This window comes from Heterodontus francisci, chromosome 13, assembly GCF_036365525.1.
Source record: "Heterodontus francisci isolate sHetFra1 chromosome 13, sHetFra1.hap1, whole genome shotgun sequence".
Taxonomy (NCBI): domain Eukaryota; kingdom Metazoa; phylum Chordata; class Chondrichthyes; order Heterodontiformes; family Heterodontidae; genus Heterodontus; species Heterodontus francisci.
This window is the reverse complement of record NC_090383.1, coordinates 34,398,197-34,422,372: the sequence shown is the minus strand read 5'-3', so window position 1 is coordinate 34,422,372 and position 24,176 is coordinate 34,398,197. Positions and strand designations below refer to the sequence as shown.

The window sequence follows — 24,176 nt, the reverse complement described above, 5'->3', positions numbered from 1 at the left end:
GATCGATTTTTCTTCAGTATTATTCCTCTGTGAAACAATTGGGGACATTTTCCTATGTTAAAGGCGCTCTACCAAAGCAAGCTGCAGCTGTTGGACGGGCACAGTATGGGCCTTATTGTGATGCTTCCCATAGACGAATATCTGGTTGACACTTCAACTGATTTGAACGTCACACCGCCAACAATGCTTAGGTAAGCCCCCCACATGTGGCTGTTAACTCTGCTTCTCAACACTTAAACAACCTTTAATCAACCTCTCACTGCCCCCCTCATTCGTCTTGCCGCCCTTTGCCAGCCGCTCGCGCGCAGGAGGTGACGCACCGGCGCCCTGACGTCACAGGCACGGACGGTCTCCTAGCGACCAGAGGGAATGTTTGGGGCGGATCGAGCGAGAGCGGCGACTGGAGGGAGACGTGAGTGGGGATAAGGGGGAGGTCAACGTGGGGCAAAGGGGACGGGAGTTACTCCGTTCATGGCGTGGTGGGCTGGGAGGTTGGTAGGTCTGAGTTGCTTTCCAGTGGATGTTAAACGTCCCTAATAGCAAAGCTGGCGGAAAGCTCTCACTTTAAATCAGTTGGTTGCTACAGTTGGTGCAACTTTTGAGTTTCCTTTACTCAGATTTCTTTACCTGACAGGGAAGGAATGATCAGAGAATTTAATAAATTAACTCGTGTCAAGTTCCCTTTAATTTTGCTCACAGTTCCCCTTGCCACGAGAGACACTCAGATTTGAAGCAGTCTGCTATTCATTACTACAACAAAAGCAAAATACTGCCGATGCTGGAAATCTGAAACAAAAACAGATAATGCTGGAAACAGTCAGCAGGTAAGGCAGCGTCTGTGGAGAGAAAAGCGGTGTTTTTCCAGTTGCTCCAGCTGAGTATTTCCAGCAGTTGCTGTTTTGATTTTCTTTAATGCTGGCATAAGCTGTTGTTGAGAATGTAAGCTTCGATAACAAGACTTCCATGAATGAAAAAACTCAAATCTGCATTTTATGAATGGAAACCTGTCATTGAGGTCACCTAACTTCTCCACAAAGTATTTCTGTTACCAAAATACCAGTAAATTAAACTAGCAGCTTCGTTCAATTTTAAGGTTAGAAAATTGCCCACGATTACTAGACAAAAGTTAACACAGCACGATATTCGCTTATACCCTGCTTTGAGACAGTAGTTAATGATTTCATTGCAGAATAGAATTGAAAGCTGCGATTACAGAGACTTCCGCCATAATCATTCCAGAAAAATCGTCTCATCTTTGTGGTTGATTTTCAATTTTCAGTCGGTCAATAGTCGGACAACAGCTGATTTTACAAAATTGAAGAAACTGTAGAATAAACAAATGTAAAAATCATAGCTATTTTGGATTTCAACTTGTGATATAATAAAATATTCAGTCTTTACCAAATTAACCTAAAATATTAAACTGCTATAATGTTAATAGCTTATTGATATTTACTGCAATTACATGGGCAGTCCCTAAATACCACAAGTTATTCAGTTAAATATATGCCTTCTTGAGCTTTCATCACCAACACCTTCTTCCAGGGAAGACTTTGCCACAAGGTATCATGGTGTCACCCAAAGTCTGGTTATTGGCCCCAACTAGACCTAGTCATTATGAGGAGGCGCGATCTGCCCAATGTTCTTCACACCCTCACCTACCGTAGCGCAGATTGTGACACTGACCACTCTCATCATCAGCAGAGTGAAGGTGCACTCCCGAAAGTTCCACAGCTCCAAACACGAAGGCCCACCATGCATCATCATCCCTTGCATAAGTAATGATGCCAAATACCAGCACTTCGCACTGTCACTAGAATGCTAGCTACCAGCATCGATGAAGCTTGGAAGTCGCGAAGGGCCTGTTTCAGTGCTGTATCTTTAAACTAAACTAAGCTAAACTTGACGCTCTCCCTTAACTTCCTGTCATGGATGGGTTAGATGAAGAGCCCTCATTACTGGGGCTTGAGAAGGCCAGAGACCACCTAGCAAACAGAAGGGCACATGGTAAGGATGGAATCCCAGCTAAACTGCTCAAGCATGGAAAATCACATCTATTGCCACACCTTTATGACCTTCTCCTTCTCTGCTGGAAAGTAGGCTCTGTTCCACAGGAGATGAATGAAAGGAGTGAGATGCCACACTGTACAAAAACAAAGACGACAGAGAAGACTGCAACAGCTACAGGGGCATCTTACTCCTTTCATGGAGATGGCCTTAGCTAGACACATACTTTACAAGACTCCATTTACTTGCTGACCCAGTGTACCCAGAAGCATAGTGTGGTTTCTGTGCCGGCCATGGATATGATCTTCTCCATATGCCAGCTACAAGAGAAGTGTAGGGAACAGAGTATACCCCTTTACATTACTTTCGTAGATTTCACTAAGGCATTCGACACCATCAGTAGAGCAGAGCTCTACATGATTTTGGGAAAAATTGGCTGTCCACCAAAGCTGTTCAGTCTCATCCGCTCCTTCCATGGCAACATGCACTGCACTGTATTGTTTGATGGCTCCAATTCCGACAGTTTCGAAATGAAGAATGGAGTGAAACAGGGTTGTGTCCTCACCCCCACTCTGTTTGGCTTCACCTTCTGCATGCTCCTGATCCTCGCCTTTCCTGCTGATATGGAAGGAGTCTACTTGCACACTAGGTCAGATGACAAGCTTTACGATCTATCAAGGCTGAAAGCGAAGACAAAAACACATCACATCCTGATCATAGATCTCCTCAACGCTGATGATGCTGTGCTAGTTGCTCTAATGGAAAATCATCTACAAAGACTCATGAACTATTTCTCCCATTCCTTTAAATTGTTCTACTTGACTATAAGCATCAAGAAAACCATGATCATGGGACAAGGTGTTACATCACCATCCCTGATCACACTAAATAACACCCCAGTGGAAGTGGTTAGCAAATTCTGCTACCTTGTGTCCACGGTGACAGACAGTCTGTTCCTTGATGCAAAGCTCAATACATGCATAAGGAAAGCAGCTGCCACCTTTGACCAACTTGCAAAATGCGCATGGAATAACACCAAGCTGACCCTTAGGACCAAGCTGATGGTTTATACGGTTTATGTTCTCAGCACCTTGCTGTATGGCTGTGAAACATAGACGACTTACAGCTACCAGGAAAAGAAGCTCAATAATTTCCATCTTCACTGTCCGCGGCACATTGTGGGTATATCCTAGCAGGACAAAATCACAACTGCGGCAGTCCTCTCAAAGGCAGAGCTCCCAAGTGTCCCACTAATCAAACAGAGGCGGCTTCGGTGGATCGGATACATCCACAGGATGGAAAATGGATGCATACTCAGGGACGTTCTGTATGGTGAGGTAGCCTGAACCAGGTGACCAGTGGGGCGTCCAAAGCTCCGCTTCAAGGATGCTTGCAAGCGTGACATGAAGGCCCTAAATGTCGACTATTGCACCTGGGAGTCACTAGCTGGCAAAAGAGGGAAATAGCAATACATCCTATGGACTACCACCATGATGACCAGTTGCTACAGCAGCTTGGGGGGCAACAGGTGCCAATGTTAAAAACAACAATTCACTTGGCAGCTTTACGTGCAGCACTTGTGGCAGAACCTACCTCTCAGGGATTGGCCTTCACAGCCATCAGCAAAGGTGCACCAAGAGAAGACACCCCGCCTAAATGGATTGTTTGCTGCATGCCCATCATCTTTCATAGATGGCAGAATGCCAACCAACCCTAAATACTATAAGTTATTCAGTAATATATGAATAAATAAGCCAAACATGTAATATACTAATAAAGTTACAATCTACTCTCTAGTGGAAAATGGCAAGCATATATACTTACAATATGAATTGTTGAGCCATGAAAATAGTTGCAATCCTATTTTTACAGTGTTGTGACGAGTCTTCTTTAGATAAACCCATCAGAGTTGTTAGTGGTGGCCAGTGAACTTCAGACAATGTAAACCAAGACTGAGAATGTCTCTACAAGTGTAGTTATTGAGGCAACAATTTGTTATAAATTTGTTATATAAATAACCTAGAATGTCCAAAGGATAAGGTCTTTGTGTCCCAATGGTCCTCACAGGCATCTCAAGTATCTCCTGGTGTAGAAACTGTGTTGGTACTGATCCTGATGCAACTACTTTTATTATTATCCAAGGATGGGAGGATTATAATAATCAGTCAAAGCAATTTGTACCAATGCATTATTTTGGAAATAGCAATGTGAGAATATAAGCCAAAAGAATGGCTCTAGATCCAAAACAGAGCCCGCTAACCAATCCTGCCTTATTTCAAAATTTGTCCAGTAGCAATCAAAGCCAGACTCTTCAAATCAGGCAAGTATAGATTGATATGGCAAATGGACCCTTGCATCCTACACTCTATAATGAGCTCAACCAACAATCTATATTTTACAGAAACTTAGATCAGTTGAATAGTTATTACTTACAAGTTTACCTTTTCAATGGGGTGCAGGTCTCTGGCACAGAGTCTGTCCCTGTTGCTCAGAAGGGAAAAGGGAAGAGGAGCAGAGCATTAGTCATTGGGGACTCCATAGTTAGGGGAACAGATAGGAGGTTCTGTGGGAACGAGAGAGACTCACGGTTGGTGTGTTGCCTCCCAGGTGCCAGGGTACGTGATGTCTCCGATCGTGTTTTTGGGATCCTTAAGGGGGAGGGGGAGCACCCCCAAGTCGTGGTCCACATAGGCACCAACGACATAGGTAGGAAGAGAGATGGGGATTTAAGGCAGAAATTCAGGGAGCTAGGGTGGAAGCTTAGAGCGAGAACAACCAGAGTTGTTATCTCTGGGTTGTTGCCTGTGCCACGTGCTAGCGAAGAGAGGAATAGGGAGAGAGAGGAGTTGAACACGTGGCTGCAGGGATGGTGTAGGAGGGAGGGTTTTGGTTTCCTGGATAATTGGGGCTCTTTCTGGGGTAGGTGGGACCTCTACAAACAGGATGGTCTTCACCTGAACCAGGGGGGTACCAATATCCTGGGGGGGAGATTTGTTAGTGCTCGTCGGGGGGGTTTAAACTAAATCAGCAGGGGAATGGGAACCTAAATTGCAGTGCCAGTGTACAGGCTGTTGAGAGTAGTGAGGTAGGGGATAAGGTTACAGGGACGCAAGAGGGCACTGGCAAGCAAGAACTTGGTTTAAAGTGTGTCTACTTCAACACCAGGAGCATCCGGAATAAGGTGGGTGAGCTTGCAGCATGGGTTGGTACCTGGGATCCTGATGTTGTGGCCATTTCGGAGACATGGGTAGAGCAGGGGCAGGAATGGATGTTGCAGGTTCCGGGATTTAGATGTTTCAGAAAGAACAGAGAAGAGGGTAAAAGAGGGGGGGGTGTGGCATTGTTAATCAAGGAAAGTATTACAGCGGCAGAAAGGACGTTTGAGGACTCGTCTACTGAGGTAGTATGGGCCGAGGTTAGAAACAGGAGAGGAGAGGTCACCCTGTTGGGAGTTTTCTATAGACCTCCGAATAGTTCCAGAGATGTAGAGGAAAGGATAGCGAAGATGATTCTCGACAGGAGCGAGAGTAACAGGGTAGTGGTTATGGGGGACTTTAACTTTCCAAATATTGACTGGAAATACTATAGTTCGAGTACTTTAGATGGGTCTGTTTTTGTCCAGTGTGTGCAGGAGGGTTTTCTGACACAGTATGTGGACAGGCCAACCAGGGGCGATGCCACATTGGATTTGGTACTGGGTAATGAACCCGGCCAGGTGTTCGATTTAGATGTAGGTGAGCACTTTGGCGATAGTGATCACAATTCGGTTAGGTTTACCTTAGCGATGGGCAGGGACAGGTATATACCGCAGGGCAAGAATTATAGCTGGGGGAAAGGAAATTATGACGCGATTAGGCAAGATTTAGGATGTGTAGGATGGGGAAGGAAACTGCAGGGGATGGGCACAAACGAAATGTGGAGCTTATTCAAGGAGCAGCTAATGCGTGTCCTTGATAAGTATGTACCTGTCAGGCAGGGAGGAAGTTGTCGAGCAAGGGAGCCGTGGTTTACTCAAGAAGTTGAAGCGCTTGTCAAGAGGAAGAGGGCGGCTTATGTTAGGATGAGACGTGAAGGCTCAGTTAGGGCGCTTGAGAGTTACAAGCTAGCCAGGAAGGATCTAAAGGGAGGGCTAAGAAGAGCAAGGAGAGGACACGAGAAGTCATTGGCGGATAGGATCAAAGAAAACCCTAAGGCTTTCTATAGGTATATCAGGAATAAACGAATGATAAGAGTTAGAACAGGGCCAATCAAGGATAGTAGTGGGAAGTTGTGTGCGGAATCAGAGGAGATAGGGAAAGCGTTAAATGAATATTTTTCGTCAGTATTTACAGTAGAGAAAGAAAATGTTGCCGAGGAGATTACTGAGATACAGCCTACTAGGCTAGATGGGATTGAGATTCACAAGGAGGAGGTGTTAGCAATTTTGGAAAGAGTGAAAATAGATAAGTCCCCTGGGCCAGATGGGATTTATCCTAGGATTCTCTGGGAAGCCAGGGAGGAGATTGCAGAGCCGTTGTTGTTGATCTTTAAGTCGTCATTGTCGACAGGAGTAGTGCCGGAGGACTGGAGGATAGCAAATGTTGTCCCCTTGTTCAAGAAGGGGAGTAGAGACAGCCCTGGTAATTATAGACCTGTGAGCCTTACTTCGGTTGTGGGTAAAATGTTGGAAAAGGTTATAAGAGACAGGATTTATAATCATCTTGAAAAGAATAAGTTCATTTGCGATAGTCAGCACGGTTTTGTGAAAGGTAGGTCGTGCCTCACAAACCTTATTGAGTTTTTCGAGAAGGTGACCAAACAGGTGGATGAGGGTAAAGCCGTGGATGTGGTGTATATGGATTTCAGTAAGGCGTTTGATAAGGTTCCCCACGGTAGGCTATTGCAGAAAATACGCAAGTATGGGGTTGAAGGTGATTTAGAGCTTTGGATCAGAAATTGGCTAGCTGAAAGAAGACAGAGGGTGGTGGTTGATGGCAAATGTTCATCCTGGAGTTTAGTTACTAGTGGTGTACCGCAAGGTTCTGTTTTGGGGCCACTGCTGTTTGTCATTTTTATAAACGACCTGGATGAGGGTGTAGAAGGGTGGGTTAGTAAATTTGCGGATGACACGAAGGTTGGTGGAGTTGTGGATAGTGTCGAAGGGTGTTGTAGGGTACAGAGGGACATAGATAGGCTGCAGAGCTGGGCTGAGAGATGGCAAATGGAGTTTAATGCGGAGAAGTGTGAGGTGATTCACTTTGGAAGGAGTAACAGCAATGCAGAGTACTGGGCTAATGGGAAGATTCTTGGTAGTGTAGATGAGCAGAGAGATCTTGGTATCCAGGTACATAAATCCCTGAAAGTTGCTACCCAGGTTAATAGGGCTGTTAAGAAGGCATATGGTGTGTTAGCCTTTATTAGTAGGGGGATCGAGTTTCAGAGCCACGGGGTCATGATGCAGCTGTACAAAACTCTGGTGAGGCCGCACCTGGAGTATTGCGTGCAGTTCTGGTCACCGCATTATAGGAAGGATGTCGAAGCTTTGGAAAGGGTGCAGAGGAGATTTACTAGGATGTTGCCTGGTATGGAAGGAAGGTCTTACGAGGAAAGGCTGAGGGACTTGGGGTTGTTTTCGTTAGAGAGAAGGAGGAGGAGAGGTGACTTAATAGAGACATACAAGATAATCAGAGGGTTAGATAGGGTGGATAGTGAGAGTCTTTTTCCTCGGATGAGGATGGCAAACACGAGGGGACATAGCTTTAAGTTGAGGGGTGAAAGATATAGGACAGATGTCAGAGGTAGTTTCTTTACGCAGAGAGTAGTAGGGGCGTGGAACGCCCTGCCTGCAACAGTAGTAGACTCGCCAACTTTAAGGGCATTTAAGTGGTCATTGGATAGACATATGGATGTAAATGGAATAGTGTAGGTCAGATGATCGGCGCAATATCGAGGGCCGAAGGGCCTGTACTGCGCTGTAATATTCTAATTCTAATTCTAATTCTAATTCAATGTTTTCTGTACAACTATACATTTGCTGTAAATATACCATACATACAACTACCATATCTACAAGAAATAAACAACTTAATTTTTCAGGTGTAATCTTTCTTCATGGGAATAAAGGATTCTAATGAAGCAATATGCCTGAAATTTTAATTGCCCTATTCTCTCCACAGATGTAGGCTGTCACACTGAGTGTTTCCAGAACTTTAGGTTTTTTGGCTTTTTATCCCTATTTATAAAGCTTTTGCTGGTTTGTTGCCTGCAGTTTTCTCATTCCATTAGAGGATCATTCTGTAGCTTTTGATTGTCCTTGAATTGCTGAGATTATACCCTGTTGCACCATTTTGTTACAGTACATTAAAAATAATACCATGAATTGGGATTGTTGCATATCGTTCTTGAAGTTTTGTTGAAAAGTTACAGCTTGTTGTACAAATGAATTGCTGCATTTTGGAGTCCTGAAATTTACACACCCCTATGTTCTTTATTTAGTTTCTTTCTAGAGCATTTTTTTGCCGATTGCACTGATTTAGCTACATGATGTGAGTTGTGGTCGTGCTCAGGATAATTTTCAATTCCGGATACATACCACCCGCATCATTAAATATGCAATGTTGGACCACCATTATGAGTTCAAGAGGAATCTTGAGTTCATGACTGTCACTAACCATGATCTGTCCATTAAAAGTCACCAGCATTAACCTAATTCAGGTTAATTTCGTATACTTCGAGGGGATAAAGCACCCAAAATCATCCAATCATCCATGTCTTGTAGTGTGGCTAAATATCTTTTTCTCGGATAGTGGAAGAACAGTTGACTGTTAAATAAGTTCCCAAATATCAGGCTACTTTTTTGGAGCAATGTTCCAAGTCATGAATATTTACACTGTCTATGCTTTGTATTATACAAACTGAGTGGTTTTATTTTAATAAAAAAAAGTCAACAGATGAAACTCTCCGCTGAACATAGGCGGTGGAGGGGTTCCAACACCACCCGGTAAACGGGACCTGGAACAAGCAGAGATCAGCAGCTGCCAGCCTCTCAATCCGGTGTTCATGGCTATGCCACTGACTTTGTGGATAACCGTACTCTGGTGCATGTTAAGTCATATAGATCAGAGATCAAACCTCTCAGATTACTCAATTTTTGCAGTGTAAGATGGTTTTGGTTCGTTAAATGGTGTCCTGGGCTAGAAAAGGAAAACAAAAGTTGAGGTTCTTACTCCCAATAGTCTTAGAGTCATTACTGCACAGAAGGAGGCCATTTTGCCCATCGAGTTCATGCTGGCTCACCTAGAGCAATCCAGTCAGTCCCTTTCCCCTGCTCTCTCCCCATAGCCCTGCAATTTTATTTCCCTCAGTTGCCCATCCAATTTCTACAGTCCTTTTGACAAGTAACTGGCTATAGAACTGATCTGTGATATCCTCCACCATAAAATCAGCTGTCAGCCCTCACCACCTATGTTCACATTTGAATAGTGGTCTCATGACCACTAAAGGTCTGCTGTCAATCATGAAATTGTACCTACTTGTGAGACACTAGTCAGAAGGATGGAAAGGCAGGAAAGTAGTAAAACAAAGAAACAGGGATTATGCGTGAATATGTTCGTGCAAATATGACCTTGCAATAGTTCAACAATCACTGTTAAACTCCATAAACATTGTGAAATAGGAACAGGAGTAAGTCATTTCACCCCTCAAGCCTGTTCCACCATTCAATGAGATCGTGGCTGATTTGCAACCTAATGCCTTTGCCCCATATGCTTTGATACATTTGACTACCAAAAATCTACAATCTCACTTTTAAAATTAACATTCAATATAGCATCAATTGCCATTTATTTATTTATTTAGAAATACAGCACTGAAACAGGCCCTTCGGCCCACCGAGTCTGTGCCGACCATCAAACACCCATTTATACTAATCCTACACCAATCCCATATTCCTACCACATCCCAACCTGTCCCTATATTCCCCTACCACCTACCTATACTGGGGGCAATTTATAATGGCCAATTTACCTATCAACCTGCAAGTCTTTGGCTGTGAGAGGAAACCGGAGCACCCGGCGAAAACCCACGCGGTCACAGGGAGAACTTACAAACTCCGCACAGGCAGTACCCAGAATCGAACCTGGGTCGCTGGAGCTGTGAGGCTTTGTGGAGGAGAGTTCCAAACTTCTACCATCTTTTGTATGAAGAAATGTTTCCTAATTTCACTCCTAAAAGGTCTGACTCTAATCTTCTGACTATGCTCCCTAGTCCTAGACTCCCCAGTTGGTAACCCTAACCCTAATCCTAACATTTCTGCCCAATCTACCCTATCTGTTCCCCTTGATAGCTTGAAAACATTGATCAAATCATCTCTTAAATTTCTAAATTCCAGGGAATACAATCCTAATTTGTGTATTCTCTCCTCATAATTTAACCCTTGGAGTCCAGGTATCTTTCTGGTAAATCTACCCTACACCACAAGACTACACCACACTATGCTACAAGACCAATGTATCCTTCCTAAGGTGTAGTGCCCAGAACTGTGCACAGTACTCCAGTTGTAGCCTGACCAAGGCTTTGTATAGCTGAAGCATTACTTTGACACCCTTGTATTGTATTCTTCTAGATATAAAGGCCAGCATTCCATTTGCCTTTTTGATTATTTTCTGTACCTGTTCATGACATTTTAATGATCCGTGCATCTGGACCCCAAGTTTCTTTGGACCTCCACTGCTTCTAACTTTTCACCATTTAGAAAGTACCCTGTTCTATCTTTTTTTAGTGGATGACCCCCAATTTGCCGACATTGCAACCCATTTGCCACAGTTTTGCCCATTCACTTAATTTATTGATATCTGTTTGTAATTTTATGCTACCATGTACACTGCTTGCAATACCTCCTATCTTTGTCTCATTGGCAAAGTTGGATATGTGGCTTTGTAACCCATCATTTAAGTCGTTAATGAATACAGTGAATAGTTGAGGCCCCAACACAGATCCTTGCGGAACACTCTCTGTCTCCTTCTGCTCAGCCAATTTGCTAACCAGATAAATAATTTGCCCTCGATTCCATGAGCTTCAACTTTAGCTAACAGTTTCTTATGAGGGACTTTATCAAATACATTCTGGAATTCCATTTAAATAACATCAATAGACATTCCCCTGTCACCTCTTCAAAAAATTCTATCAGGTTCATCAGGTCTGACCTACCCTTTACAAATCCATGCTGACTCTCTCTGATACGCAACAGACCATTACAGGTTGGCTGAGTGATCAAGTAACAAGTTCTTGGGCATGTAAGAGCATAAGAAGTAGGAGCAGAAGTGGGCCATTTTAGCCCCTTGAACCTGCTCTGTCATTTCATGAGGTCATGACTGATCTTCAATCTCAACATCCAGTTTCCCAGAGGATCCCCATATTCCTTGATTCCCCAAGATTTGTCAATCTCAGCCTGGAATATACTCAAGGACTCAGCATTCACAGCCCTGTGGGGTAGAGAATTCCAAAGATTCACAACCGTCTGAGTGAAGGAATCTTTCCTCTTCTCAGTCCAAAACTGTTGCTCCCTTATCCTGAGTATGCCTCCTAGTTCTAGACTCTTCAGTCAGGGGAAATATCCTCTCATCATCTACCCTGTCAAGCCATTTCATAATTTTTTCTGTTTCAATGAGATCACCTCTCGTTCTTCTAAACTCCAGAGAGTATGGACCCATTCTACTCCTCAAAGGACAACCCTCTCATCTCAGGAATCAATCTAGTGAACCTTTGTTGCAACCCCCTCTAAGGCAAGTATGTCCTTTCTTGGGTATGGAGGCCAAATCTGTACACAGTTCCCCAGGTGTCGTGTCACTAAAGCGCTTCACAATTGCAGCAACATAAGAACAAAAGAAATAGGAGCACGAGTAGACCATATGGCCCCTTGAGCCTGCTCCCCCATTTAATATGATCATGGCTGATCTTCTGCCTCAACTCTACTTTCCTACTAGCTCCCCAAAACCCTTGATTCCTGAGAGATCAAAAATTTGTTTATATCAGCCTTTAATATACTCAACTATGGAGAATGCACAATCCTCTGGGGTGAAGAATTCCAAAGATTCACAGCTTTTTGAGCGAAGAAATCGCTCCTCTTCACAGTCCTAAATAATCAACCTTTTATCCTGAGACTCTGTTCCATGTTCTAGAATCCCCAGCCAGAGGGAAACAACCCCTCAGTGTCTACCCTGTCAAGCATCTTCAGAATCTTGTATATTTCAATGAGATCACTTCTCATTCTTCTAAACTCTAGAGAGTATTGGCCCAATTTACTCAGCCTCTTGTCATAGTACAACCTGTAGTCTACTGTACTGAACTGGCTGATTGTATTGTGATAGCTAACTATTTGTATACTGTTAGACTGCCTCTCTGCTGCCCTCTCTGCTGGGAGCTATAAATAAAGTTTTCAACATGGTGCTCTGGCTGAACTGGCTGATTGTATTGTGATAGCTAACCATTTGTATACTGTTATACTGCCTCTCTGCTGCCTTCTCTGCTGGGAGGTATAAATAAAGTTTTCAACATGGTGCTCCCAGTAAAGACCTCATGTAGATTTATTCTGTGAATACACAGCAGAAAGATGTCGACGAAGATAGGATAGAATTTTTTTTTTACATTCAAGAGATTATGGTCTGAAGAACATTGTGACATACATTTTGGAACTCACAAGTTGATTTTGAGGAAGTTTGGGTGATTTGAAAGATTGCTCTGGGTGTGTCTGCAGTTTGTGTTCAGGTTTAATTCAGTGAGTCAGCACAGTATGTTACTTTAAAAATATGGCACTGAAGATATATTTTGGGATAATGGGGGAATTCAACTGTAACAAAGAGGATTGATGTAATTCTGAACGTAGGTTCCACATTTGGCTACAAGTTAATAAAATAGAAGATGACTGTAAAGTGAGTGTTTTCTTCACCATGATGGGGCCAGATGCTTTTGAGGTGGTGTTTAGCCAATGTTGCCCATGAGACCCCGGTACTTTGGACTATTCTGAAATTAAATAGATTCTGGACTCATATTATGGCACGACTAAGAATGAAATTGCACTCTGAATTGCATTTTGTGAAAGGAAGAAGTTGGCAAGTGAGTCTATTGCAGATTATATTCTTGAATTAAAGAAACTCTCTCGTCACTGTGGTCATGGCACGAACTTAGAAGTTAACCTTAGAGACACGTTCGTTGGGGGTCTAAAGAACAATAAAATCAAGGCCAATCTTTTGAGTAAAGGCAACAAGGCCACAGTCATGGAAATGCCAGGAAGAGATAGTTATAGATTGCAGGTAAGTTCTTTTCCTGAGCCAACAGGGGAGGTCCACTGGATTTCAGCGGGAACAAACTCATGGTAGCCAGGTTCACAGACTCAGAGTCAGAAATGTAGATGCTACTGTTGCCATTGTAGCTGCCAACCACTTAAATGCTTCCATTTCCAGTCAAAGTGCTATGCCTGTGGGAAAGTCAGCCATATCTGATGAAAGGTCACCGACCTGAAATGTTAACTCTGCTTCTCTCCCCACAGATGCTGCCAGACTTGCTGAGTATTTCCAGCACTTTTTGTTTTTATTTCACAACTTTTGTAATTGATACAGCTGCAGCAGTGTCTTATCTCAGAAGGAGAGTACAAGAAGACCCTAAGTCACATTCCCTTACGCAAAACTGCTGTGAAACTGACAAGTTATTCGAATAACAGTATTCCAGTAAAATAAAAGAATAAAAGCAAAATGCTGCGGATGCTGGAAATCTGAAATAAAAACAGAAAGTGCTGGAAATACTCAGCAGGTCTGGCAGCATCTATGGAGAGAGAAGCAGAGTTAACATTTCAGGTCTGTGACCTTTCATCAGAACGGGCAAATTTAAATATGTAAATTAATTTAAATTAAGGAATAAATTACCTTCTCGCTCCTGTTGTCTGTCCCGGTGCGATATTGGTACTGGGGATCCGAGACGGAACACTGGAGGGGAGGGGAGGAGGGAGCAGGTAGGTTTTTCAGTGTGGGGTTTGGGGGATGAGTGGCAACCGAGTCATTTCATTGGTGTAGGGCATGGTGGGAAGGGGTAAAGTTTAAAGTTTTTGAACTTTGGGGGGAAGGTCAGGTGCACAAGGTAAGTGTTTTTTGGGGAGGGAGAGGGCAGGTAATCAATTCTATGGTTATTGGGGGGGGTGCGCTCGTTGAGGGTCAGGATCAATTTAATTAATTTTTTTAAATCACTATATCTTTAAATATTTAAATTGAAATATAGGGCTCAAAGCTCTTTAAAAATGGCATCAGCACCTGTGCAAAGGTGGCTGACGCCATTGCCGGGGACGGACAGACCGCCCCCTGCACGTCATTGAGGGGGGCGGTCTACACGGCCATTTAAATGAGCTGCCATATTTAATATTGTGGTGGCTCCATGGCATGTGGCCCGTTCAGGTAGACTGATTACAGCGGCGGAAGTATAAATTTCAGCCCATGGTTTGACTTTGATAGATTTCAGAAAGGTTATTCAATGGAGGAATGTATCATGCATCTTAACAGACTGTATGGAAGTTTGAGGAAATTCAATTTGGAGATCCCTGGTTTAGTGCTAGCATTTAAATTGCTAGATTGTGCTAGGGTGTCGCATATGGAGAGGCTCCTGGTCTAACTGGGGTTCAGTTCTTGGAATAAGACTTCCTGTTAGATCAGATGTCTGCTGCCTTAAAGAAATTCCTTGAGAAACAGTCATTTCCTGCAGCCCTGGTAGAACAAACAGGGCATTCTGCGGTGACACAAAGAATGCATGACTCAACGGTCCAGATACTGGATGCAAGCATAAGTGCAATGGAAGAGTTAAAGGCAGGAGGAATGAGGATGAAAGCATCTTGAGTAGGTCTGATTATTACAACGGAAGACAGAATTGGAACAGCAATCATAGGCAAATGAATCCCAGGAATACCCAAGGGACACTTAACAGGTGCTTCAGGTGTGACTCAAAGTATCGTTATGCAATGAATTGTCAAATGTGGAGGGCCAGAGATAACACATGACACAGAGAATTCTGAGGCAGAAGAGGAATATAATGATGAATCTGAATGAATTGTACTAGTCACAAGGAGTTTTAGTCTTGTGATGAATGTGTCAGTTGCTGATTCATTCAACTGTGCTATATTAGGTACTGCTTGCACATTGACAGTATGTGGAACAGATTGGTTACAATGTTATCTGGATTCACTCAGCAGTGAGGATCGACGCAAGGTTAAGGAGTATAAAAGTTACTACCAGCTCTCGGTTTGGAGATGACAACACATTGCAGTCACTGAAGAGAGTAGTAATTCCATGTCAAATAGCTGGAGTTAGCCACTTTATATGTAATGATGTAGTCTTTAGTGAGATACCTTGAGGTTTACTCAAAAGTAAATGAAAAAAGGTACAAATGAAGTTTGATATGGAGTATGGTATTGTTTTTGGAAAGTCAGTGAATTTGCAGTTTACCTTGTCAGGGCATTATTGTATACCTTTAACAAAACCTGATGTTTCTAGTCAGAGTGTTAGCGAAGTATTAAAGCTGATAGAATTAGAGAGGGGAAAAAAGCAAATTGTTTCAAAGTTACACAACCATTTTGCTCACCCTTCTTGTCAATCATTATGAACCCTGCTAAAGGATGCAGATGTGATTGATGAGCAGTATATGAGGATAATAGAATAGATTAGTAAAAAGTATCGGAGTATGCCATCACGTCCTATTGTAAGCCTTCCATTGGCACGTTACTATAATGAAGTAGTTGCCATGGATTTAAATGGGACAAAGACAAAAATATTTTAATTCCACATTTTATAGCCCTCTCAACTAGATTTAGTCTTTCTACAGTAATACATAGCAAGGACAAAAGAGTGATTATAGATAAAATCATAGAGAAATGGATAAGGAATGGATTTGGGGCACCAGCTAAGTTTCTAACTGATAATGGAGGGACATGTGTGAAAACATGAACATTATTGGTTATGAATACTGCAGCTGAAAGTCCTTTCAGCAAAAGGCTCTATGAAAGGAAACACGCATTAGTTGATGAAATGCTGCATAAAATCTTAGCTGACCAACAAAACTGCAAGTTGACAACCACCCTGGCATAGGCAGTTCATGCAAAGAATTCGCTTCTGATGGTTGTGGGCTATAGTCCCAAACGATTGATCTATGGGCGAAATCCCAAATTGCCTTCTGTACTTTGCCACAGTCCTCCTGTTGTTGAAGGTACTGCAATTAGTTCCATTTTTCTGCACATTTGAATGCTTGACATGCAGGATGATGGGCTTTTAGCAAGGCTGAGGTCTCTGAGAAAATTTGAAGAGCTCTGAGGCATCATATAAGGCCATCTGAGGCAGAATTTAATTCAGGAGATTTGGTGTTTTAGTTTTAGAGATACAGCACTGAAACAGGCCCTCCGGCCCACCGAGTCTGTGCCGACCGTCAACCACCCATTTATAGTAATCCTACACTAATTCCATATTCCTACCACATCCCCACCTGTCCCTATATTTCCCTACCACCTACCTATACTAGGGGCAATTTATAATGGCCAATTTACCTATCAACCTGCAAGTCTTTGGCATGTGGGAGGAAACCGGAGCACCCGGAGGAAACCCACGCAAACACAGGGAGAACTCGCAAACTCCACACAGGCAGTACCCAGAATTGAACCCGGGTCGCTGGAGCTGTGAGGCTGCAGTGCTAACCACTGCGCCACTGTGCCGCCCAGTGTATTATAAAAGAGAGGGTAATCAGGAATGGAAGTGTCCTGGTAAGGTAATAGGTCGTGATGGTTAGATAGTGGTTATCAAGCATGGAAATCAAGCTGTTTAGGTTCATTTCTCACGATTAACTGGGGTTGATTACAAAATCTCCAAATCTGAGCAGCTGATAGAGGGAAACGAGGCACCTTATATCTCTAATGATCATGTGTTTTGTGATGAAGGTCCTGAGGAACAGAATGAGGTAGATCAAGGGTTGGATAGTATATGAGCGATCACGATGCTCAGGAAAGAGCTATCGCATCCAAAGGACAATTGCCCCGAGTAGGTACTCTGGTAACATATATTCCATAGGGGTCTAACGAATGGACGGATGCAACAATTGTGGGACGTGCAGGAAAATCTACAGGCAAGTTTAAATATTGGTTTAATTTATTTATTTTAATTTAGAGATACAGCACTGAAACAGGCCCTTCGGCCCACCGAGTCTGTGCCGACCAACAACCACCCATTTATACTAATCCTACATTAACCCCAGCCTCACAGCTCCAGCGACCCGGGTTCAATTGTGGGTACTGCCTGTGTGGAGTTTGCAAGTTCTCCCTGTGTCTGCGTGGGTTTCCTCCGGGTGCTCCGGTTTCCTCCCACATGCCAAAGACTTGCAGGTTGATAGGTAAATTGGCCAGTAGCAATTGCCCCTAGTATAGGTAGGTGGTAGGGAAATATAGGGATAGGTGGGGATGTGGTAGGAATATGGAATTAGTGTAGGATTAGTATAAATGGGTGGTTGATGGTCGGCACAGACTCGGTGGGCCGAAGGGCCTGTTTCAGTGCTGTATCTCTAAACTAAACTAAACTAAACATTCTCTACCACATCCCTACCACCTACCTACACTAGGGGCAATTTACAATGGCCAATTTACCTATCAACCTGCAAGTCTTTGGCTTGAAGAATTTGAAGCAGAAGTCCTCATGACCTTGAGGTTTTAGTGGCTACCTATAAACTACCTATTCATTCATGGGATGTGGGCGTCGCTGGCCAGGCCAGCATTTATTGCCCATCCCTAATTGCCCTTGAGAAGGTGGTGGTGAGCTGCCGCCTTGAACCGCTGCAGTCCATTTGGGGTAGGTATACCCACAGTGCTGTTAGGAAGGGAGTTCCAGAATTTTGACCCAGCGACAGTGAAGGAACGGCGATATAGTTCCAAGTCAAGATGGTGTGTGACTTGGAGGGGAACTTGCAGGTGTTGGTGTTCCCAAGCATTTGCTGCCCTTGTCCTTCCAGTTGTTAGATGTCGCGGGTTTGGAAGGTGCTGTCTAAGGAGCCTTGGTGCATTGCTGCAGTGCATCTTGTAGATGTTACACACTGCTGCCACTGTGCGTCGGTGGTGGAGGGAGTGAATGTTTGTAGATGGGGTGCCAATCAAGCGGCTGCTTTGTCTTGGATGGTGTCAAGCTTCTTGAGTGTTGTTGGAGCTGCAACCATCCAGGCAAGTGGAGAGTATTCCATCACACTCCTGACTTGTGCCTTGTAGATGGTGGACAGGCTTTGGGGAGTCAGGAGGTGAGTTACTCGCCTCAGGATTCCTAGCCTCCGACCTGCTCTTGTAGCCACAGTATTTATATGGCTACTGCAGTTCAGTTTCTGGTCAATGGTAGCCCCTAGGATGTTGATAGTGGGGGATTCAGCGATGGTAATGCCGTTGAATGTCAAGGGGAGATGGTTAGATTCTCTCTTGTTGGAGATGGTCATTGCCTGGCACTTGTGTGGCGCGAATGTTACTTGCCACTTATCAGCCCAACCTGGATATTGTCCAGGTCTTGCTGCATTTTTACATGGACTGCTTCAGTATCTGAGGAGTCACGAATGGTGCTGAACATTGTGCAATCATCAGCGAACATCCCCACTTCTGGCCTTATGACTGAAGGAAGGTCATTGATGAAGCAGCTGAAGGTGGTTGGGCCTAGGACACTACCCTGAGGAACTCCTGCAGTGATGTCCTGGAACTCAGATGATTGACCTCCAACAACCACAACCATCTTCCTTTGCACCAGGTATGACTCCAGCCAGCGGAGAGTTTTCCCCCTGATTCCCATGGACCTCAGTTTTGCTAGGGCTCCTTGATGCCATACTTGGTCAAATACTGCCTTGATGTCAAGGGCAGTCACTCTCACCTCAAACTGAGGATAAACTAATAAGAGAAGTAAAACATAAGGAATTAAAGAGTTTGAGAGAGTTTGGTGTTCATTCTGAGGTACCAGATAGGGGACAGCCAGCCTTGTCACATAGCTGGATTTTTACTGATAAAGTCCTTCCAGATGGGACCTATATGGCTAAAGCGAGACTCGTTGCAAGGCTTTTAAAGAGCAACTGGGTGTTACTGATGTCAGAGTGGATTCTCCCAAAGCTGGAGAAGAATCTTGAAAATCTTTTTTAGCTCTTTTGGCCACATATTCATGGCAGTGTAAATCCATGGACAGTAAAGGCGAATTTCTGTAGGGTGTCAGGCAAACCACCCCCCCACCCCCCCCCCCCCCACCTGCCAAGACTGAGGCACACATTATTTCGCCACATGAACATTACAACTTAAAATTGCAAGCCCTGACTGGAAGGACATTTGCACAGTACCAGACAATGTTGAAACAATAGGGACCCAGCAGTTACTTCCCCAATACACAGAAGTGGTTTGAGCAGTTTTAATCACATGACTAACTGGCTGTTGCAGAGAATTTGAACTTCCAACAAAGGATTTTGAAGCGACTGTTCCATATAAGGAGCTAGTCGCATGACTAACCTGCTGGGCAGCCTGGGAGCTTTTTTTGAATTTGAACTCCCAACAAAGAAATTGGAGCAGAGAACGCCGTATTCTCATGGACTGAGAACATCTCCTCTCCTGTCTGCCTGTCTTCATCTCTTCCCACGGAACTGAATCTTGTGAAAACACATGAAACTCAAAAAAGAAAGGTTTCCTACATGAACAAGGTTTTAAGAAGACTACTGGGCCCCAACGAAACGCAAGACCATATCTTCAATCAAGGCCTACAGCGAGCTTGAGAAACAGTAACAAGATATTGCATCAAACTGTTCTACTTATCTTTTCTTCTGCTCTTTTCTGTCCCTATCTGCATGTTTATATTACTTGTGCATGCGAGCGTCGTATATCCATAGGCGTGAACAGTATTCGAGTTTAAGTTTATGGTTTAATAAATTTCATTGTTCTTCTTTAAACCAAAGAAAGCCTGTTTGTGCTCATTTCTTTGCCTTATAATTGGAAAGCTGTGAACAAGGATTCACAAAGGGGGAGCTCAAAACAGTGTGTTTAAGATTAAACCCTGTTACAATAAGACCAGGTAAAGACAGCCAAAGACCCCTAGACACGTTTCTCACCTGGTCATAACAAGGGTGATACTTTTCAGAGAGAAATGTTTGTGAAACCACCTTACGAGGCAGCATATTCAGAAGGAAAACTATGGAAACAGAACAAATGTGTCTATGGCCTTAATGATGCTTCCAGGATGTGGTCTTTCTCGGTGAGATCTGTTTTGCTAAAAATTGGTTGTGTTCAACTAAAAGCAGATCCTGCCATGTTTTGTTGGTATCATAAAGTATACGCGTTGATTTCTATGGGGTGGTACTGCAGATTATGAGAACTATTATTAAAAAGATTAGGGCAGAATTTAGGATTGGGAGTCAGGCTTGTGGGGCCTTTAAATATATTGATTTAGATATTAAGCAGACTAAGTCTGGAATAACTTTAAATCACCAATCCTATTTAGAAATATTTCTTGCATCCCAGTTAAAGTCCATTACAGAAAAATGATATATCTAAAGAAGAGACTGAGCAATTGCGAAGCTTGATTGTTCAATTAAACTGTGCACTCAGATTAAACCTGGTGCTGGTTTTGATGTGCTGGAGTTAAGTACTATGATGAAACACCTGAAAGTTGAGAATGTTTTAAGAGCAAATAAAACATGAAAAAAATTGAATCTGGAGAAATGTATGCTGACGTTCCCATCCTTCGGTGGCCCAAAGAACATGAAGCTAGTCATTTTTAGTGATGCTTCAAAGCTTGGGAAGCTAAGAAAATAAAAAGAGCTGTTAAAAGCACTTTAGCTGTGGAACTTTGGGTCTTGTGGAGGCAGTGGATATGGGGTTCTACTTGTCAAGTATTTTAGGTGAGATTCTGAACAAGGAGCATAGTGAAGATAGGATAACCATTGAATGTTATATGGATAATCGTTCTTTGTGGGAAAATGCACACTCTACAATAAGTGCGAGTGAGAAAATAGACCTTGCTGGATTGAAACAAATGCTGGAGGGAAAGGAAATCTCCAAACTTAAATGTGTACATGAAAGTCATCAGCTAGCTGATTGTTTTACAAAGTGAAATGCGAAGACAAAGAAATTGTTAGGGGTTCTGAAGGAGGGGCATCTCGCAATGTAATACTTTGTACCTAATATGGTATTTATTTTGATTTATTTTGAAATGTTATTTGAGCATGTTAGTGCTTTATACCTAATAGAATTTATTTTGAAATATTGTTTGAGCATGTTAATGTAAATTTTATTCTGAGAAAAAAACATCAGTTAATGTGTATCAATTGTTCAATTATGTGCAGGTGAAGGGTGTTAATTGGGGTCTTACTTGAGCACTTATGAAGAGACACTTACTGAGGCTGGTGGAGTTTTTAAGTGAGGAGCTACATGTTTGTAATCCTTTTTACTCTGTACAATAAATGTAAAGCTGAGTAAAGATAGGCTCCAGCATCATCCTTCCACAACAAGCTTTCTGGAATTTAACTCTGATCTTATTATCAAAGTGAATGACCTCACACTTCCCCACATTATATTCCATCTGCCACCTTGTTGCCCACACATTTATATCTCTTTGCAGCCTCTTTACCTGGAATGTTTGGATTGTCTTATGAGGAGAGATTAAGGAAACTGGGCCTGCATTTTCTAGAGTTTCGAAGAATAAGAGGTGATCTCATTGAAACTTACAAAATTCTTACAGGGCGTGATAGGGTGCATGTAAATAGTATGTTTCTCCAAATGGTGAGTCTAGAACCAGGGGACATAGTCTCAGAATAAGAGGTAGGCCAAGACTGAGATGAGGAGGAATTTCTTCACTCAAAGGGTGATGAATCTTTGGACTTCTCTACCCCAGAGGGCTAAGAAAGTTCAATCATTGAGCATGTTCAAGACAGAAATCGATAGATATCTGGATACTAATGACATCAAGGGATATGGGGATAGCGCAGGAAAGTGGTAGTTGTGGTAGGTGATCAGTCATGATCTAATTGAATGGCAGAGCAGGCTCGACGGCTTGAATGGCTTCCTCCTGTTCCTATGTGCCCTCCTCACAGCTTACATTCCCACCTAATTTTATAGAATTTGCAAACTTGGATGCATGACTCTCAGTTTCTTTGTCTATGTCACTAATATAGATTGTAAATAGCTGAGACCTTAGCACTGAGCCTTGTGCACCCCACTAGTTACAACCTGCCAGTTTGAAAATGCTCCTTTTATCCCTACTCTCTGCTTTCTGTACGTAAACCAATTTTCCATCCACACTAATATATTACCCCCTAATCCATGAACCCTTATCACAGAATCACAGAATTGTTACAGAGTGAAGGAAGCCTTGATTTGTGTATTAGCCTTCTGTCTGGCATCTTATTAGATGTCTTTTGGAAATCCAAGTATATTACATGTACGGGCTTCCCTTTATCTGCGTAATTAGGTACATGCTCAAAAAAACTCTTAAGTCTGTCAAACAGTATTTCCCCTTCATAAAACCATGTTGACTGTCTCATTGTTAAAACATCCTTAATAATAGATTCCAGCATTTTTACGATGACTGATATCAGATTAACTGGCCTGTAGTTTCTTGTTTTCTCTCTCCCACCCTTCTTGAATAGCAGTGACACATTTGTTAATTTCCAATCCATTGGGACCATTCTAGAATCTATGGAATTTTGGAGAATCATAACCAGTGTAACCCTTAACTCTGCAGCTAGCTCTTTTAGAACCCTAGTATATAGGCCATCAGGTCCTGGGGATATGCCGTCTTTTATTTCCTTAAGTTTTTCTAATATTTTTTCTATACTGATATCAACTACTTTAAGTTTGTCGTTCTCATTAGTCCCTTAGTTATCCTCTACTTCGGGTATCTAATTTGTGTCTTCTACTGTGAAGATAGACGCAAAATATCTCTTCAATGTCTTTGCCGTTTCCTTATTTCTCCTGTCTCTACCTCTAATGGACCAAAGTCTACTTGAGCTACTCTCTTTTTTATATCCTTGCAAAATTTCTTGCAATCCAGTTTATATTCCAGGCCAGTTTACTTTCATTCTATATTTTCACTTTTAATCAACTTTTTGGTGACTCTTTGGTAGTTTCTAAAACTCTCCCCATCCTCAGGCTTACATCTATTCTTTGCAACATGATAAGCTTTTTCTTTTAAGCGAGGTCTCTCGCTTCTGAATCACTCCCACTCCAGGACTTGAGCGCAAAAAGCAAGGCTGACCACTCCAGCACAGTGCTGAGGGAGTTAAACTGAGGCCCCATCTGCCTGCCTGTGGATGTAAGACATACCATGACACTGTTTTGAAGAAGAACACTCCACTGCATCCCCAGTGTGCTGGCCAATATTTATACCTCAATCAACATCACAAAAACACAGACTATCTGGTCATTATCCCATTGTTGTTTGTGGGAGTTTGCTGTGTGCAAATAGGCACACATGTGTCCGAGCAGCTGATGGAAGCTGTGACAGCCCAGGCCTCTAACAGTCGAAGGACTGTGGGAGGCCCAGCTCATGATGTGCCTCTGGTGTCGCCAGCTTCACAGAAAATGCTGCATCTACAGCGAGAGGTGAGGCAACATCTGGCTGAGAGGTCAGACGCAATGCGTGCCCAAGCGGGGACAATGAGGAGTCCATCAAGGCCTTGAGTGCTGCACTTTCTCTGACCAGTGCACAAGTGGTCTCCTCCATCGAGAGATTGACGGCGCTTCTGGATAGCCACATCCAGCAGAGCACTCAGTGTCTGCAGGACATTTGTGTAGACCTGCATACCCTCGTCTTGACCATGGGCACAAAGCAGCTGTGGGAAAGCAAGAGGGAGACAGGGAACCTGGAGTCACCACCAAGTCCTCTATACTCTCAGGACAACTCCTCCTGGCATGGGAGGAGGAGTGGCTGCCCTCTGCTGTTCTGGGCTCCTCTCAAGGTGTTCCTGGTGCAGCCAGCAGTTCCTTTGCCCCTCTGCCAGTGATGCCAGGGCCTCCATCATCTCTGATGACAGAGGGTGCTACTGCTTTTGTGCAGGAGGCCCCAACATGCTGGGGACCATCAGGCCTCAGGCAACCAGAGGTCGACTGCCAAGGTCAAGCCTAGCCATGGAGCAGCAAGGTCAGCAGCCTGCCTGCACTTCAGCTGACAGTGCAGGGG

The 24,176-nt window shown here is 43.3% G+C and overlaps 1 protein-coding gene across 2 annotated transcripts in view; it reads left to right on the top strand.

Moving 5' to 3' along the window:
• Positions 1-372: 372 nt before the first annotated feature.
• si:ch211-140l13.3 (centromere protein J) overlaps positions 373-24,176 on the top strand; it is a 316,358-nt gene continuing 292,554 nt past the window's right edge. The window contains exon 1 of one of the 2 annotated variants that reach the window (XM_068045779.1): positions 373-412. The gene's annotated coding sequence lies outside the window, so the exon portion shown is untranslated. Of the gene's footprint in view, positions 413-735; positions 825-24,176 lie in introns of those variants that run through there. The other variant, XM_068045778.1, reaches the window with a different exon arrangement.